The sequence below is a fragment of the Dermacentor albipictus genome, unplaced genomic scaffold (genome assembly GCF_038994185.2).
Source record: "Dermacentor albipictus isolate Rhodes 1998 colony unplaced genomic scaffold, USDA_Dalb.pri_finalv2 scaffold_29, whole genome shotgun sequence".
NCBI classification, from domain to species: Eukaryota; Metazoa; Arthropoda; class Arachnida; order Ixodida; family Ixodidae; genus Dermacentor; species Dermacentor albipictus.
Window position 1 is genome coordinate 1,334,746 of NW_027225583.1, and position 15,063 is coordinate 1,349,808.

The 15,063-nt window shown below is 46.7% G+C and overlaps 1 long non-coding RNA gene across 2 annotated transcripts in view; it reads right to left on the bottom strand.

The window, feature by feature from the left end:
* Positions 1-15,063, bottom strand: part of LOC139052684 (uncharacterized) — a 1,258,229-nt gene that overhangs the window by 530,233 nt on the left and 712,933 nt on the right. For both annotated transcript variants that reach the window (XR_011510010.1, XR_011510011.1), the window contains exon 5: positions 13,547-13,625. This is a non-coding gene — a long non-coding RNA (uncharacterized lncRNA). The remainder of the gene's footprint in view (positions 1-13,546; positions 13,626-15,063) is intronic.

The window sequence follows — 15,063 nt, forward strand, 5'->3', positions numbered from 1 at the left end:
GCAAAGAATTTACAATCTGAATAAATCAGAAAATTCAAGCATTAGTTCCAGTCAATTTCAGCACAGCTCCATTAGCGCCAGTAAATTCCAGCATATTTACTGGCGCCGACAACATGCCTCGTGCGGCACGCTCCAAACGGAGTCACGAGATGCAAAAGAAGTAACATTCAAGTACAACGGCCGCTGTGAGCAGAGTCAGCGATCGTCGAAAATCTGACCTCCGGGTCAAGCGCGTCGACTTTTATGCATGGCTAGTCGATCGTTCCAGTGCAGTCGCAGGTGTCCACATGCCTTCCAGAAAATTTACACAATTTGCTTCGCACATACAATCAGATTACAATACTATGGCACCATGTCGGAGTCTCGTGCTTCACACTTCTTTCCTCCTCAGCCTTTCGCCATTCTCTCATTCTCCGCTTTCCAAAACAGGCTTTCTCTGCAGCCTCCTCCTCCGCTTTCCTTTTCGTTCCCTCTGCTTTCATCTCCTGCTGCGCTCATCGTTCGATTTCATTTTCTCTGTTCTCGTCCGCTCGAATACGAGGGACAACGCTGACGCTCGCCGCAGGAACGGGCACATAAAAGCGGCGCTCTAATATATTTGATAATCACGTTGCACTGTTTTGATCATGCATTTAGGTGTTGCATCCCCAACACAAACCCTTGCCTGCTGTCTGCTTTTATGAATCCTACTTGCTTCTACTTCAGCTGTATTTATGTCCATGATATATTATTGCGATAGCAGTCATATCGACGCTGGAAGCCGTTTGGCGCCGTCACCTCCGCCGCCATAATGTCATGCTGCCGACGGCGCATGCGCGGGACGCGATGTTTAGTGGTAGAAGGTCTCGAGGGACGCGAGAGACGTGCATTGCGCTTTGCCACAAAAGACGATGGAGCCGGTCACCCGCACAATGGACTAAAAGGGTGTGTCAGGTGATTGAGCTAGCCTCGGCAAGGCAACCTTCTCTGACGCAGCCCCCCCCCCCTCTCCGGGACCTTGTGCGCACCCGTTGCCTCTTGTGCAGGATTCTGCCCACATACTTTCTGGACCATTCCAGATTGTTTGGTACGTGGTAACCTTCAGTGGCCATAATACGCACACGACAAACTGCTTTAAAATATTTAGACTTGAGGGGAAAGCTTCGTTAACAAACTATAACACGGCCTTCCGTTTCTCTACCACGATTGCGCTTTAAAACCATGGCGCTGAAATTTTACTTCAGGGACTTTCCTTTTCCTTCATTCTTCTCCACCCTTAAACTGGCTCTCTTAACTACTACACGCAGAGACAAAGCAACAGCGCGCGCATTAGAACCCATAGATGAGATTAATATTTACAATTATTATTAGGGTTATAATTATATTCGGAGGCTGATTGCTGTGCTATCGTTTGATAACGAAGTTTCCCTCAAGTCTAAATATTTTAAGGCAGTTTGCCTTGTGCGTATCATAGCCACGCACGCTTATATCGCCTTCCGTTGCTCTGCCATGGGTGTGCTCTACCAAGCAACAGCGCGCGCATGCGATCCCATAGATGAGATGAATACATATATATATATATATATATATATATAGAAAATTGTCAGTCATAGCTCTCGTAGAATAGCCTTCTGGGCCATTTCCTTTCTTTTCCTTTTATTTTTGTTCTTTCGAAAGTAGTCCTATTAGGGTTATTATAATCACACGAAGGTATTTCGTCCTCGTCAGCAGCAGTCCTTGAGAGAGCAATTCTGGCGGCCAGCTTCCCACGCTATGCATGCCGCCCTCGCACCTGTTTAAGCTTTTCCTAGACGCTAGAGCTATACTACTATGTCCGCGCAACCTTAAGCGATCGGAAAGCGCCTTTCCCCCTCTTGGTCGGCGGAGAAGGGAGGCTTCGTTCCGGCCGCGAAGCTCCCCACATATCAGTAAAATGCCTGGTGGTGGTCTCGTGCTGACGATGCCCGCTCGGTGAGCGCATATTTCCCCCCTCGTCTTTTAAGAGGATCAAAACTTACAAGCATTTGTCTCGCAAACCATATTTATTTCAAGGGAATTTTCCATGTCTCAATAATTTGTCTCGTCGTATTCGAGTGCTGATTGCCGTGTTATAGTTTGTTAACGAAGCTTTCCCCTCAAGTCTAAATATTTTAAGGCAGTTTGTCGTGTGCGTATCATGGCCACGCACGCTTATATCGCCTTCCGTTTCTCTACCATGGTTGCGCTTTAAAACCACGGCGCTGCAATTTTACTTCAAAGACTTTTCTTTTCCTTTATTCTTCTCCGCCCTTAAACTGGCTCTCTTAACTACTACACGCAGAGACAAAGCAACAGCGCGCGCATTAGAACCCATAGATGAGATAAATAGTTACAATTAATTTTAGGGTTATAACTATATTCGAATGCTGATTGCTGTGCTATCATTTGTTAACGAAGCTTTCCCTCAAGTCTAAATATTTTAAGGCAGTTTGCCTTGTGCGTATCATAGCCACGCACGCTTATATCGCCTTCCGTTGCTATACCACGGGTGTGCTTTAAAACCACGGCGCTGCAATTTTGCTTTCCTTTCCTTCATTTCTCCGCCCTTAAACTGGCTCTCTTCACTACTACACGCAGAGACAAAGTAACAACGCGCGCATTAGATCCCATAGATGAGATGAATATTTACAATTATTATTAGGGTTTTAATTATATTCGAGTCCTGATTGATGTGCTATTGTGTGCGTATCATAGCCACGCACGCTTATACCGCCTTCCGTTTCTCTACCACGGGTGTGCTTTAAAACCACGGCGCTGCACTTTTGCTTTCCTTTCCTTCATTTCTCCGCCCTTAAACTGGCTCTCTTCACTACTACACGCAGAGACAAAGCAACAACGCGCGCATGCGATGCCATAGATGAGATGAATGCATATATATATAGAAAATTATCAGTCATAGCTCTCGTAGTATAGCCTTCTGGGCTGTTTCCTTTCCTTTTCTTTTTGTTCTTTCGAAAGTAGTCCTATTAGGGTTATTATAATCACACGATGGTATTTCGCCCTCGTCAGCAGCAGTCCTTGAGATAGCTATTCTGGCAGCTAGCTTCCAACGCTATGCGTGCCACCCTCGCACCTGTTTAAGCTTTCCCTAGACGCTAGGAAAGCGCGTTTCTCCCTCTTGGCTGGCGGAGAAGGGAGGCTTCGTTCCGGCCGCGAAGCTCCCCACATCTCAGTAAGGTGCCTGGTGGTGGTCTCGTGCTGACGACGCCTTCTCGGTGAGCGCATATTTCCCACGTTATCTCCCCCCCCCATTTTCCCAAGAAATTATGCCTTCTAACCACTGTCGACTGTCGCGAACAACAAACGACTGTTGCGGACACCACCAGTCCCTTTCCACGTAAGTATGAGGCTCGGAGCAGGAGCTATGGCGCTTGAAAGTAACCTGGGGCCTGACGAACCAACCGACTGAGCTATCTTTCCGGGCAACATCCAAGGGTCATGAGTTCAAATCACCTGTCATGTTCCTTTTTATGCGAAGCATATTACGGGAGCACAACCCAGCTCCTCAGGCACGGCGGTGTTGCCTTCAATGACCTTTGACCCCATGCCATACCACGTGACACCATGACGTCACGACAGAGGAGAAACGGGGCTCCAACTCGCGCCGTCGCTCGCGGCGTCGCGGCGGTATATAGACGAGGCAACCTAAAGTTTGCCCGCGCGGCACCAGCGCCGAATGCTCTCCTAGCGGACCGATGGAAGTTTCGAGGGTCGTCGCTGCGCTAGCGCGCGCCCGTGTTCTATACGGCGGGAGCGCTCGTGCGCGTGGTTTTTGCGATGCCGAGTGCGAATTCATCAGCCAGGAAAGGTGGCACGCAATACTGATGTGTTGTTGATTGCCACAGCAGCCTCGAAGACAAGAAAGGTCGTACGCCGCCCGTGAAGTTCTGCAGATTTCTTAGGAAGTGGTACGAGAAGGACAGACGACAAGCATGGATAACTGCAGTGCGTCGAGTCAAGTAAGCCTCATACTTTCGCATTCACGTGTAATATCTTGAAAGCGGAATAGTCATATGCCTGTTTTTAGTGCACGGCCGTTTGTTTATATAGCGCGTCGCGTTGTTGAATTGTGGTGGCATCCGCCGTTTGCTAGCGGTAAATTCATGCGTGCTGCGCTGCTAAGCTCTACGACGCATGCTCGATTCCCAGCCACGGCGGCCGCATTTCGATAGGGGCAAAATGCAAGAACACCCTTGTTACCGTGTGCTTTGATTTTTGTGCATGTTAAAGAACCCCCAGAGGTTGAAATTATTCCTGAGACTCCCCATTACAGCGGGCCTCAGAAGGGCCGTCTTGAAGAATAAGAGCCAAATGGTTGCCGGACCATTCGCGATTGTTTGATACGTGGTAACCTTTAATGACGCCTGCTGTCAGAAGCATGGAAGCATGCGGGAAGCAACAGGTAGTTTTCTGCTACCATACACATCGTTCTTCACTTGAAATACATTGCCTTGAAACCCGAAGTCTTGGGCGCTCGATCCCTGACGATAGAATTTTTGTAAAAACGTCGGACTCTTGCACCTAACACCATCGTTATTGGAGTGGCCGGCGCTGAGGCGTTTAGTGAAATCAGCTGTTCTGCACTTAAAAATGCGGTGCTTATATTCTTGCTTTTTTCCCGCTGTCTTGCACCTCGAATCACCACAAGCACCTACGTAAAGTGTGATGGTTCGGTGCGTTACCAGACTGACCTAACAAACACTCTACTTTGCCCACGCTTGAACCTTCACAAATTGTGTGTGCGTTTGTCAAGCGTGACATTTGCGCCTCTTCTGAAATACCCTTGCCAGCTGTGTCGGAAAAACAAAAAAAAAATTACCGACGATTACGTTACTTCCTAATGCGAAATTTGAGCGCAGCAAATAAGCTGTTTCACCTTTTCGATAGATTGAGGCAAAGAAATCGAGCAACACATGTATGCGCTATCACAGAATTTTTTTTTTATTTTTCACACGTATTCCTTTAACAAAGACTCCACTAACAGTTCTTGACAGTCATGAAGGAAGCTTAGTGGTCGGAGAAATAGACTGATATATGTTCGACTTGGTACACCAATGCTTGATTCTCAAAGACGAGATCTATACAAGTGCCTCGCGAGGTTGTCACAGCCGTGGGACGCGTTACGAGCGAGAGGAACGGGATGTTCTGCCGCATAAGTGTTAGGAAATTGCTGTCTGTCTTTATGTCAACATTAGAGTCCCCCACTACTAACATCGGTGTGGATCGATGGACGGTTAATGCGAGTTGCAGGAAGTGCACGACGTCTTTCGTGAGTGCGGTAGCGGACTCACGAAAGCGGTATCAGTCGGTCGCTGCTAGCGCTGGGGGGATGAAAGGGGGGCGGAGCTGGTTGCGAGGCCGACGACGACGCGAAACCCAGGAACGGACGCCAAAGAGCCATTTGTGTAGCCAGCCCTCCTCCACAGTCTCTCCTCCTCCCTTCCATCATCCTCCCTCGCCCGGAGAGCCGACAGCGCGCATGCGCGGCGGCGGCGGAGCAGATTCGTCGGCGAGCTGGTTACGAGGCCGACGCCAACAACGCCGACGACGACGCCGACGCGAAACCCAGGAACGGACGCCAAAGAGCTGCGCTCTAAAAGAATGATTTTAGCATGTCTGGAATGGTACTTAGAATACTATTCATGTGCTATGGCCGCATTCAGACGTGGCCGTTCGTCGACAGACAACTTTGTTGACTTGATAACATTTGTGCAAAAACCAAAAGGCCTGTTTTTTTTTTTGCAAGTGCAAGTTCTTTATTTTTCTTTACATAATCATGGTAATACAGATATCTGGACCGATAGCCAGGGAAGGCTAGTTTGCGGTCCAGTGAAAAATTACAAAGACAGGTCAGGCGCAGTTTTGAACAGCACAGTATACCGGAACATGTCGTGAGTTATACAGACAACAAACATTCTGAAAATACTCGTACATAATGAAAGTAAGTTAGAGATTCTGGTTATCAAGAAAAAAGAATTTGCTACATTGCTTGAAATTACGTGCGGTTTTAACTTCTAGGGGTAAAATATTCCAGATTTTTGCACCAATGAATTCAATTAACCTTTCACCGTATACGTTGTAACACTTGGGTAAGTTGAGGTTACCTTTTAAAGCATGTCTGGTACTGCGAGTTGGAAATGAAAAAACGTTTGGAGGAATAGGAAAGTTAGTGCATAAAATATTATTAACTGAAATTGAGATCTTGTGATTACATAGTGCATTAACGGATAACATGTTGTGTTTCGAAAACATCATTAAATGTATCACTGGCATATTTTGAAGGGCCAATTATTTTCAGGGCCCTTTTCTGTATTTTGTAAAGGGAAGGCTAGTTTCTAGGCGTTAAAGGGGCTTATAATAATGTCATCCATGAAGCCATCCTTAGCACGTTAGAAGCCGTCGGACTTCGTGGTAAGATATACATTTGGGTGTGCTACTACTTACAGAGGAGACCATTCTATGTGCACACAGAAAATGGTCCGACATCCGAGCACTACGGTAGCCGAAGAGTGCCTCAAGGCGGAGAGCTCAGCCCGACTCTTTTCAATCTCACCCTCAGTGGATTAGTTGACAACCTGCCAAGCACAGTGCGACTTTCCATCTATGCGTACGACATCTGCATTTTGGCATCAGGTGTGACACGACTTCAGCTTCGCGCTTGGCTTCAGAAGGCAGTCATTATGACATCTTGTTACCTTCCTGAACAAGGACTTGAAATTTCATGCGGAAAGCGCGCAATGGTAGCATTCACGAGGAAGCCAATGTCTGCTTACGGCACATTTATTAACAGACCATTTATATTGTACAGAAAAGTCACTGGTTCATGGGAGTCGTAATTGACAGAAAGCTGTCTTGGACTCCGCACGTGAATTATGTGAAAACGTGGCTGACTGCTATCTGTCACCTGTTCAGGTTCCTTGCAGGAAAAAGTTGGGTGTATCTATGCACGATATGTTACAGCTATACATGGCGTTGTTCGTTGGATTCCTGCGATACAGCCTTCCTGCAATATTCATAACCTGCAAGACTAAGCCGCGTACGATTCAGAGTATTCAAGCCAGAGCCCTTAAGATATGTCTTGGCTTACCACGCAGTGCATCAATGGCGGAAAGCATTGCCCATGTGTAGGATTACCCAATCACGACGCACATTAACGTTGAGAGAGCGCGCATGTGTCTCAGGCATTACGCTAGACTCCATCTCACGTCTTAGACTCACTGCTGCAAGGCTGTGATCGACATTTAGCGGTACTGCCGGTGCACATCGTGCATCGTTTACTTCAGGGTACGCACCTGCGGCCAAGCCAGCATTTGCTCCGTGGTGTTTCAGCCTTCCAAAAGTACATATAATGATTCCAGGACTGCAGAAGAAGACAGATCTACCGGCCCCTGCTCTAAAACAGCTAAGATTACTTCTTTTGCACAAAAAGTTCAGCAGCCACGTGATTATGTATATCGATGAATCGACTACGTCGTGCAGTCTGGAGCGCCGTGGCTATTCTAACTTGAGGAATGACACTACGGTTCAAGACGTCGCATGTCACGACCTCAACGGCGGCAGTACTAACGGCCCTGCGTCGGGCACTGGAATTCATTGATTCTGAAAGACCTAGAAAATGGGCAGTGTTCTGTGATTCAAAACTAGTATTATAGTGAACGCAGTCAGTTCTCCGACACGGATGTCATGACCAATTGATATACCTAATCATGAAACTTTACCATAACGTTCAACAAAAAGGTCACGAGGTCGTTTTTCAATAGGTACCTGGTCATTGTGCAATCAGCGGGAACGATTCCGCCGATAACGCTGCTTGCACAGCACATCAAGAACAGCACAGTGTTCCAATTACAATTTTGAGAAAAGAGGCTGCAAGGCAGCTTCGACCTTGGCACGCAGTCTCACACTGACCGAGTGGAACTCGCCAAACTTACGACTTACAAGACAGCATCGACTAAACCCCTCCCTGCAACTCCGACCTCCACTCAGATTTCGTCAACGTGAAGCTGCACTACTCTGTCGCCTTTGGTTAGGAGTTGCCTTCACAAAGGTATCTTCTACATTAATTGGAGTGACTGACAGTGCAGCATGCGAGGTTTGTGGCACCGAAGATAACGTCGATCACCTGCTGTGCCACTCCACGATATGCCCCAGAGAGACAGGAACTTGCCAAAGCTTTCCAAAAAGTGGACAATCGGCCGCTTTCTGTGCAGATGGTTCTGGAACACAGCCCCATCTTAAGGACGACGGGGTTGTGCGACCATTTGTGACTATTAATGCAAAATCAGCAAGACTGCACGCGTCTGTGAGCTCATCGCAATTTGCTTCTTTCCTCCCCTCCTCTCGCTCCCTGTGAGCTTTCTTTTACCCTTTCCTATTTTCCCGGTGTAGGGTAGCCAACCGGACATTATGTGGTTAACCTCCCTGCCGTCTAACTTTCTTTTTCCTCTTGCCTCTGAAATACCCCCTGCAGACGCTACCAAAGCAATCGGACTACAATCTACCACTTCCTATCACGGGACTAGGGCCTACTTCTCCTCTATATTCTTTCCTACGACTAGGTTTCAGGTATGCCACGTGGCGCTCCCTCCTAGTGTATTCCCTCCGCCATGAACCACACCCTCAGGCTCCATTCAGTCGGCTCTGCAGTGTTGCTACTCCAGCGTTAATCTTTCGCCGCTGGTACGAGTTTGGCGCGCAAGTAAATGTGCGTTTCTGTTGAGGATACTGTGCATGACGAACCGTAATGCAGACACTGGTGTTGTGGAATGGATTGTAAATCTCAAGCTGCTTACATCAACTTATTTGCATTGGCGCTTACAACCACTGCGACGCGCCTGATCACAACGCTGCACAACGCTGCACGCCACAGCAGTTGTACCACCTCCCGTGTCATGCCATGCTGCGCTCACCGAGTACTAGAACGCTGTGTGATGATTCCCAGCAGAGATCACTACTTTGCTATAGCTTTGAATGCTTCACCCAAGCGAAACACCGGTTCTTCAATTTTATGTGATTATTTTTCTCCTTTTTTTCCCTCTAAGAAGCTGGCGATATCTATCTTTGTACGGCACTGTTCAGCCTCAGAAACTCGAGCTGCAGTTGAAGAAGTTTAGTTTCTGCTGGAGTCGTCTGTTGGCGAATCTCGGAGGCCACAAAACGTCACAATGCTCGCTGCAAAGCACGAGAAGTTTCTGCCATGTGTATGGAAAAGCCAGGACAAAAGTTTTTTCTTTCTTCTTTTTTTAGGATAAAAGGTCCAAGGAATTCGCAGGTGGCTTCATGGTCCTACTTGGGCAGCATGCTTCGCGCAAAATTTAAAGAAGCTTTAGAAAAAATTATCTGCAGTCTGCCAGAGAACCTTTTGGGGCCGTGTGACATAACCTTTGGTGAAGAAGGTGCCCCACTGGCTCCATTGGCAGTGCTGTCTGGTGGTGCGATGTCGCTGATTCGTATTAACATTGAAGATGAATATTGAATGTTGAAGATGTTCAAGGTTATGATTTACCCCTATCAGAAAGAAGGTGCTTAGCGCAGTCTGTATTTTGCGGCCGAGTGTGGTACGTTTGTCACGTCGTACAGCCACCATTACGGGTTGCTAGGTCCTTGCAATCCCTTCTTGGTGCCTTCTTCTGGTCGGGCCGTACAGAACTAGTCTGTCGCGCGGCGCTTGGGCAACCACGCTCTCGCAGTGGGTTCGCCTTTCCATCCGTGTCTGTCTGCTGCCGGCTGCTTGCTCTGCGATTTCTGCTCCGTCTATTCAGTGTCCATGTCCATGATCATGATCAGTGTCCAGCGCGTGAACTCGCTTGCTATTTCCTTGGCACCAAAATTCGCTACATGTTACCGGGCGTACACTTAAATCGCGGCCCACAAGTGTTAAACGCACCTACATTTTACTGTACGGCCGTGGCATTTTATCGCCACATACAACAGGTATGTCCTGATGTAGACGTTCTCCAAAACCGCGTAGTAGATACTATGTCAGCCTTACTGCTTCCTCTAGTTCCCCCAGTGCGCCTCGCACGTTCCAATATTGTATCGTGGGATGCGATAACGGCGTCATTTTTGCCTGGCCACCTACGCGACTTCATGTGGCGTCTAGTGTGGCAAGTGCTTCCAACTCGGGACAGGCTTGAGCGGTGGGGCGTTGTCCCATCTACGCAGTGTCCCAATTGCCCCCTTCAAGAATCCAACAAACATGTACTGCTACAATGCGTCGTTGCCAGTATATTTTGGAGGGCCGTGCATACTGGATTTCGTGGCCTTGGAGTTAACCGCTTTATTACATCTGGTCGCTGCTCACGTGGCCGCTTCGCGCGAATTTTAATTGCTGCGGGGGCCTTCTGTCTATGGCGTAAGCGGTGCGAGGCAGTTGCCATGGGACGTCGTCACCGCGCTCTGTTTCCACTTATGGGGAGGCTCTACTCTGAGCTACTGTCGTTTCTGTCGGAGGAGTTGTTCTTCCTTGGAGAAGAAGAGTTCCTTCGACAGTGGTCATGTCGTTTCCTGTCGGTGGCTGATGGACGCGTATGGCTGAATTTTCGTCCAGCCTGGTTCTTGTAGCCAGCCCATCAGAATAATTCATTTAATGCAAATAGAATGCAGGTGCCCGTGATTTCTGTGTGTGTGTCCTCCCGTATACATGATCATTTTTGTATATACACATCTCGTGCACATCACTTCAAAATTGTGTAAAGTGTTCTATCACATAATCATTGTATATAACCATTGTGCACACTGTATATATTGAAAATCATTTTGTACATGTGGCATTTAGTTTATGTGTAACTGTGCCTTTCCGTGGGTATACGTGTTTATATGTTGGTGCGTGAGGACTCGGACACTACTTACGTTGACAACGCGCTGTGTTTCGTTTCTTACATGTTATCGTCCCGGTGGAATTGTGCCGTGATTATGACTCAGTGTTCGTATCGTCTCTTGTCGAAATAAACTTTTTCTAAACACACATTTTGTGCCCCACCAAATGATGGCCGTAATAACGGTGCCAGCATAGCGTTCGCCGTCTCTGATTCGCAATAACTTCGTCTGCCCCACCAAATGGTGGAAATAGAAGCGTATATAACATTTACGTTTCTCTGTGTGTGTGTGTAGTTGTTTCCTAGAAACCTTGCAAAAGATGCATAAAGCATCACGTAGTTTTGCAAGGATTGAGCGACGGCCAAGTTTGTTCATCATCAGAGAAAGAGCAGCGCTTCAAGATGGGACAGAAAAGAGGAACCAGACCCACTGTATGTGTGGGTGTGGCTGATAATCAGAAGAAACAAATGAAGGTCAAGTTTCGATTTCATGAAGTCAGCGCCGAAGCCTGAGCATGGATTAGTCACCGTGACTTGACGGATTTAAGGCATTTCTTCGTATTTGGGACGTTGCGGTGCAGGACTATTTGTCGAAGCTTGCTAAGTTTCGTGTTTGTCTCTCTAAAAACAGCAGTGTAGTCCACCTTTAGCGTTTTAAATTAATCTATGCCCGAGCATATGCAGCGAAAATCAGTCACGTCAAGGCGGCCTGATTAGAAGACTCCAAGATGTTGTCGCCACCAGTTGTTGATGTTTGACCCTTTTCTTGCTCACCCAGCACCTTCTCACAAAACACTGGATCTTCTTTTGCTTTACTTTGTATCCTAGAAACATAACCTGCTAACTATCCAGAAAATTTTTATTTTTAAAATTCCTTTAAAGTACTCAATCTTAACGCCTTAGAAGGTGCGGGCTTCGCACGATATTTTGGTTTAAAGATTTCTCAGTCCACGTCAGAGAGTTCTTGCACAATAGGTTGCTGGTGCTTGCTCATCACTGTTTTGTTTTTTGTTTGCTTCAAATGGTCACCTGTCCCTGCTCTTCTGACGCGTTTTTTTCGCCAGTCTGACGTACACGCCGTCTTACACAGATTGAACATTTCATCGTAGTATTGGACCAAACTATCGTTTCAACCGCGTCCTCAATTTAGTCCACCCTAATCGCAGCTTGCCGGACTTGTCAGTCACGTCCTCTGAGGAAATTTTATTTTATAGTTTTAAACTGTTTATGCGTAATCATCTTTGGCAAGGTCCACATCCCTGTCAGGCAAAAAGTGCCTTTTAATTTCACAGAAATCTGTACTTTACAATGTCTAAACATATAATTGTTGTGGTATTGTAAATGTAGATGACCAGTAGCCTTAGGGCGATAAGAGACAACTAAAAAAAATAATCATAAAGGAGAATACCCATACGGCAACCTAGGGCTCCTTAGAGGGTGCCTGGGGAAGCTTACAATAGGGGTGGACCAACAGAAATTCGGAGATGGGTTGACTTGAAATTTGGGGTTCGGTCACCTTGAAATTTTGAGATGGGCCAACGTGATATGAAAAGGGGGGGGGCAACTTGAAATTTGGGAGTAGGCCGAGAATAATATGGGGGCGGGCCAAATTAGAATTTGGAATGGGCCAAGTTAAATGCGGTGGTGGGCCAACTTGAAATGTCGGGGTGGGCGAACTTGAAATTTCGGAGTGGGTGAATTTAAATTTGGAGGCGGGCCAAGTTAAAATTTAGCTGTGCAACAACTTGAAGATTGCGCGTGAGCCAACTAGAGATATTGGGGTGGCCCAATGTCCACTGGAACACAGCGGATCGCGCTCCCAGGTCTGAACACCTGGCGGGCCAGTGACCGCGTCGAGAGGTGTGGCGAGTTTTCAGTGGACCTTACCAAGGCGCAGTGAGAACGCAGAGGAAGACTTGCGAGAGTGACCGCAAGGGTGACGCGCCAATGCGGCAACGCACTCTCCCCTTACGCAACGCCTCGCGCCACGCGGCTGCTGCTGCAGGCGTTCTCTTTCGACCGCTCTGCTGCGTCGAGGCGCGCCCGTTCCCGGTGCTCTGGCTCAGTAAGTGCGGCTGCATTGAAGAGGCCCGATGCGGCGAGAGTCTTTGACAAGTGTCTACTAAAGCCTAAGCATTCTTTGCCACTGGAAAGACCATGCGTAGACGTGCACAAACTAGGAAAATCAAGCATGCAAAGCTAAGCAAACACGAAGTCACAGGGGAGACAAACAACGCTTACTCTCTATTAGACAATTATTTTAAATTCTGTAGGATTTTCACTTATCTACTTGTTCTGTTTTAGCCTCTCTTCCCTTTCCTGATCTTTTTGCACAGCGAAAAGAACGTGTGAAATAATTCATAAATCTGCGTGGTGGACATTCTTTAATCTCTTTTGCAGGTATATTTGATCACACGTCACTAGGATGGCACGGAATCATGAAAATTTTTTTTCTATTCCCTCGGTAGGTTTCCCTCTATGGTTCTATCTCTCTCTATCCAACACACACACACTCTCCTACTTAGGTCAGAGACAGAAGAGGAATTATTGCTTCGACAAGTTTTTTTATAGTTACCCTTCTCCTGCATGTGAATGTCTGGTACACTTTTTCTTTTATTTGGCCCGGTTCTTATCAATTCATTAAAAAAAACATTAACTCTCCGACCTGCTCGATTTATTACTGTCAATCCATTTTGTATCGTGTCGCTTACCTTTCTCGACAGCGGATTTATTAGCACGAACCACCGTGGTCGTCTTGGTGATTGTGACAGGCGCTTTGTCCAAAATTGTCTGTAAGCAACAAAAAAAAAAGATTTATCAGAAGCGTAGGCTTGACTGGTCGTTGTGTACGAGAGGAAGCGAAGCTGAAGGGAAAAAAAAGATTTGTTAGAACTTGATGTAGTATTTTTGTTGCGTGCTTCATCGACGCTCAAAAACCATCCGAGCTGTGTCGTTAGAAATAGTGTAGAACTACCTCTTCATTCCTTTTTCTGAATTATTTCACAGAACTCTATTACCCAAATGGGTTGGTACATTTGTGCTTGGTAATAAAGCACTTCTTTTTTTCTAAATCTAAGCGTTAAGAGGTGTAAATCAGTGCTGAATCTTTTTCTATAACGCGAAGTTGAATCAAATGTGGAAGGTCCTTTTCATAGTGGATATATGTTACAATGTTGTAGCGTTTTGCGATGATAAATGAGTTGCAACGATGAAGTGATTGCAGCACTAAAGCTCGGAATCTTCCTAGTGAAACATTATACCAAGCGTTTAAACCAAAGCTCCCTAGAGCAACTCACTTTTCCATTTGCATCCGACAGCACTAATCACTTAAGGTAGTGTAACAAGGAAAATGTAACGCCTTATAGCACTCGTGGAATGGTAACTCACTAGCATCACGCATATCAAAAGAGGAATCTGAGAAGTTAAAGCGTCATCAGCCTATTTATGTCCACTGTAGGACGAAGGCGCCTCCCAGCAACCCAGCGATATCAGACGTTACGTTAAAAGACAAGCTGACCGCGTGCTGGATTAGAGAGTAAACGGGGCTAGCCGATGTTGTCGACAAAAAGAGGAAGCGGTGGAGCTGGGAAGTCCATGTAATACGTAGGACATATAAACGCTGGACCATTCGAGTTACAGCTAGAACGGTTGGTGAGGGACAGGTACCCAGTTTTATGAAGTCAAAGAATTTGGTGGTGGCATGAAATTAGGAAATTGGCAGGCGTAAGATTGAATCAGCTCGCACAAAATAGGGGGGAAAGGAGATAATTGGCAGAGGCCGTCTGAGAAGTGTGACGCATTAAATTCGCTGATGAGTAAGATAGTAGTTTCGATGTGAGGTGCAGAACAAAACATAAAGGTGCTATTTTAATATTTTAATCTCAAAGAAATCAGAATCCGAAAAAATCAGAGAACTCTCGCAGAAAAAATATCAGACAGATTCACCGATGATCATTATAATCTCTAACGCAATACTTGAGCACATCTCTATACGTGTTTTCATTTTCCGATATATTAGCTGGCGCGGCCAATCTGTCTCGTGTGGCAGGTTGCAAGCAAAGGGAAGCGCTGCATAAAGAGTAACACTCCAACACAACGACAGCGGCGAGAAGAGTCCGCGGTCGTCGGAAATCTTGTCTGGGGTTCAAACGCGTCGGCTTTTATGCATGGCTAGTCTGAGGTTTCAGTGTAATCGTTGGGGTCCGCCTCACTTCCAGAAAGTACTACA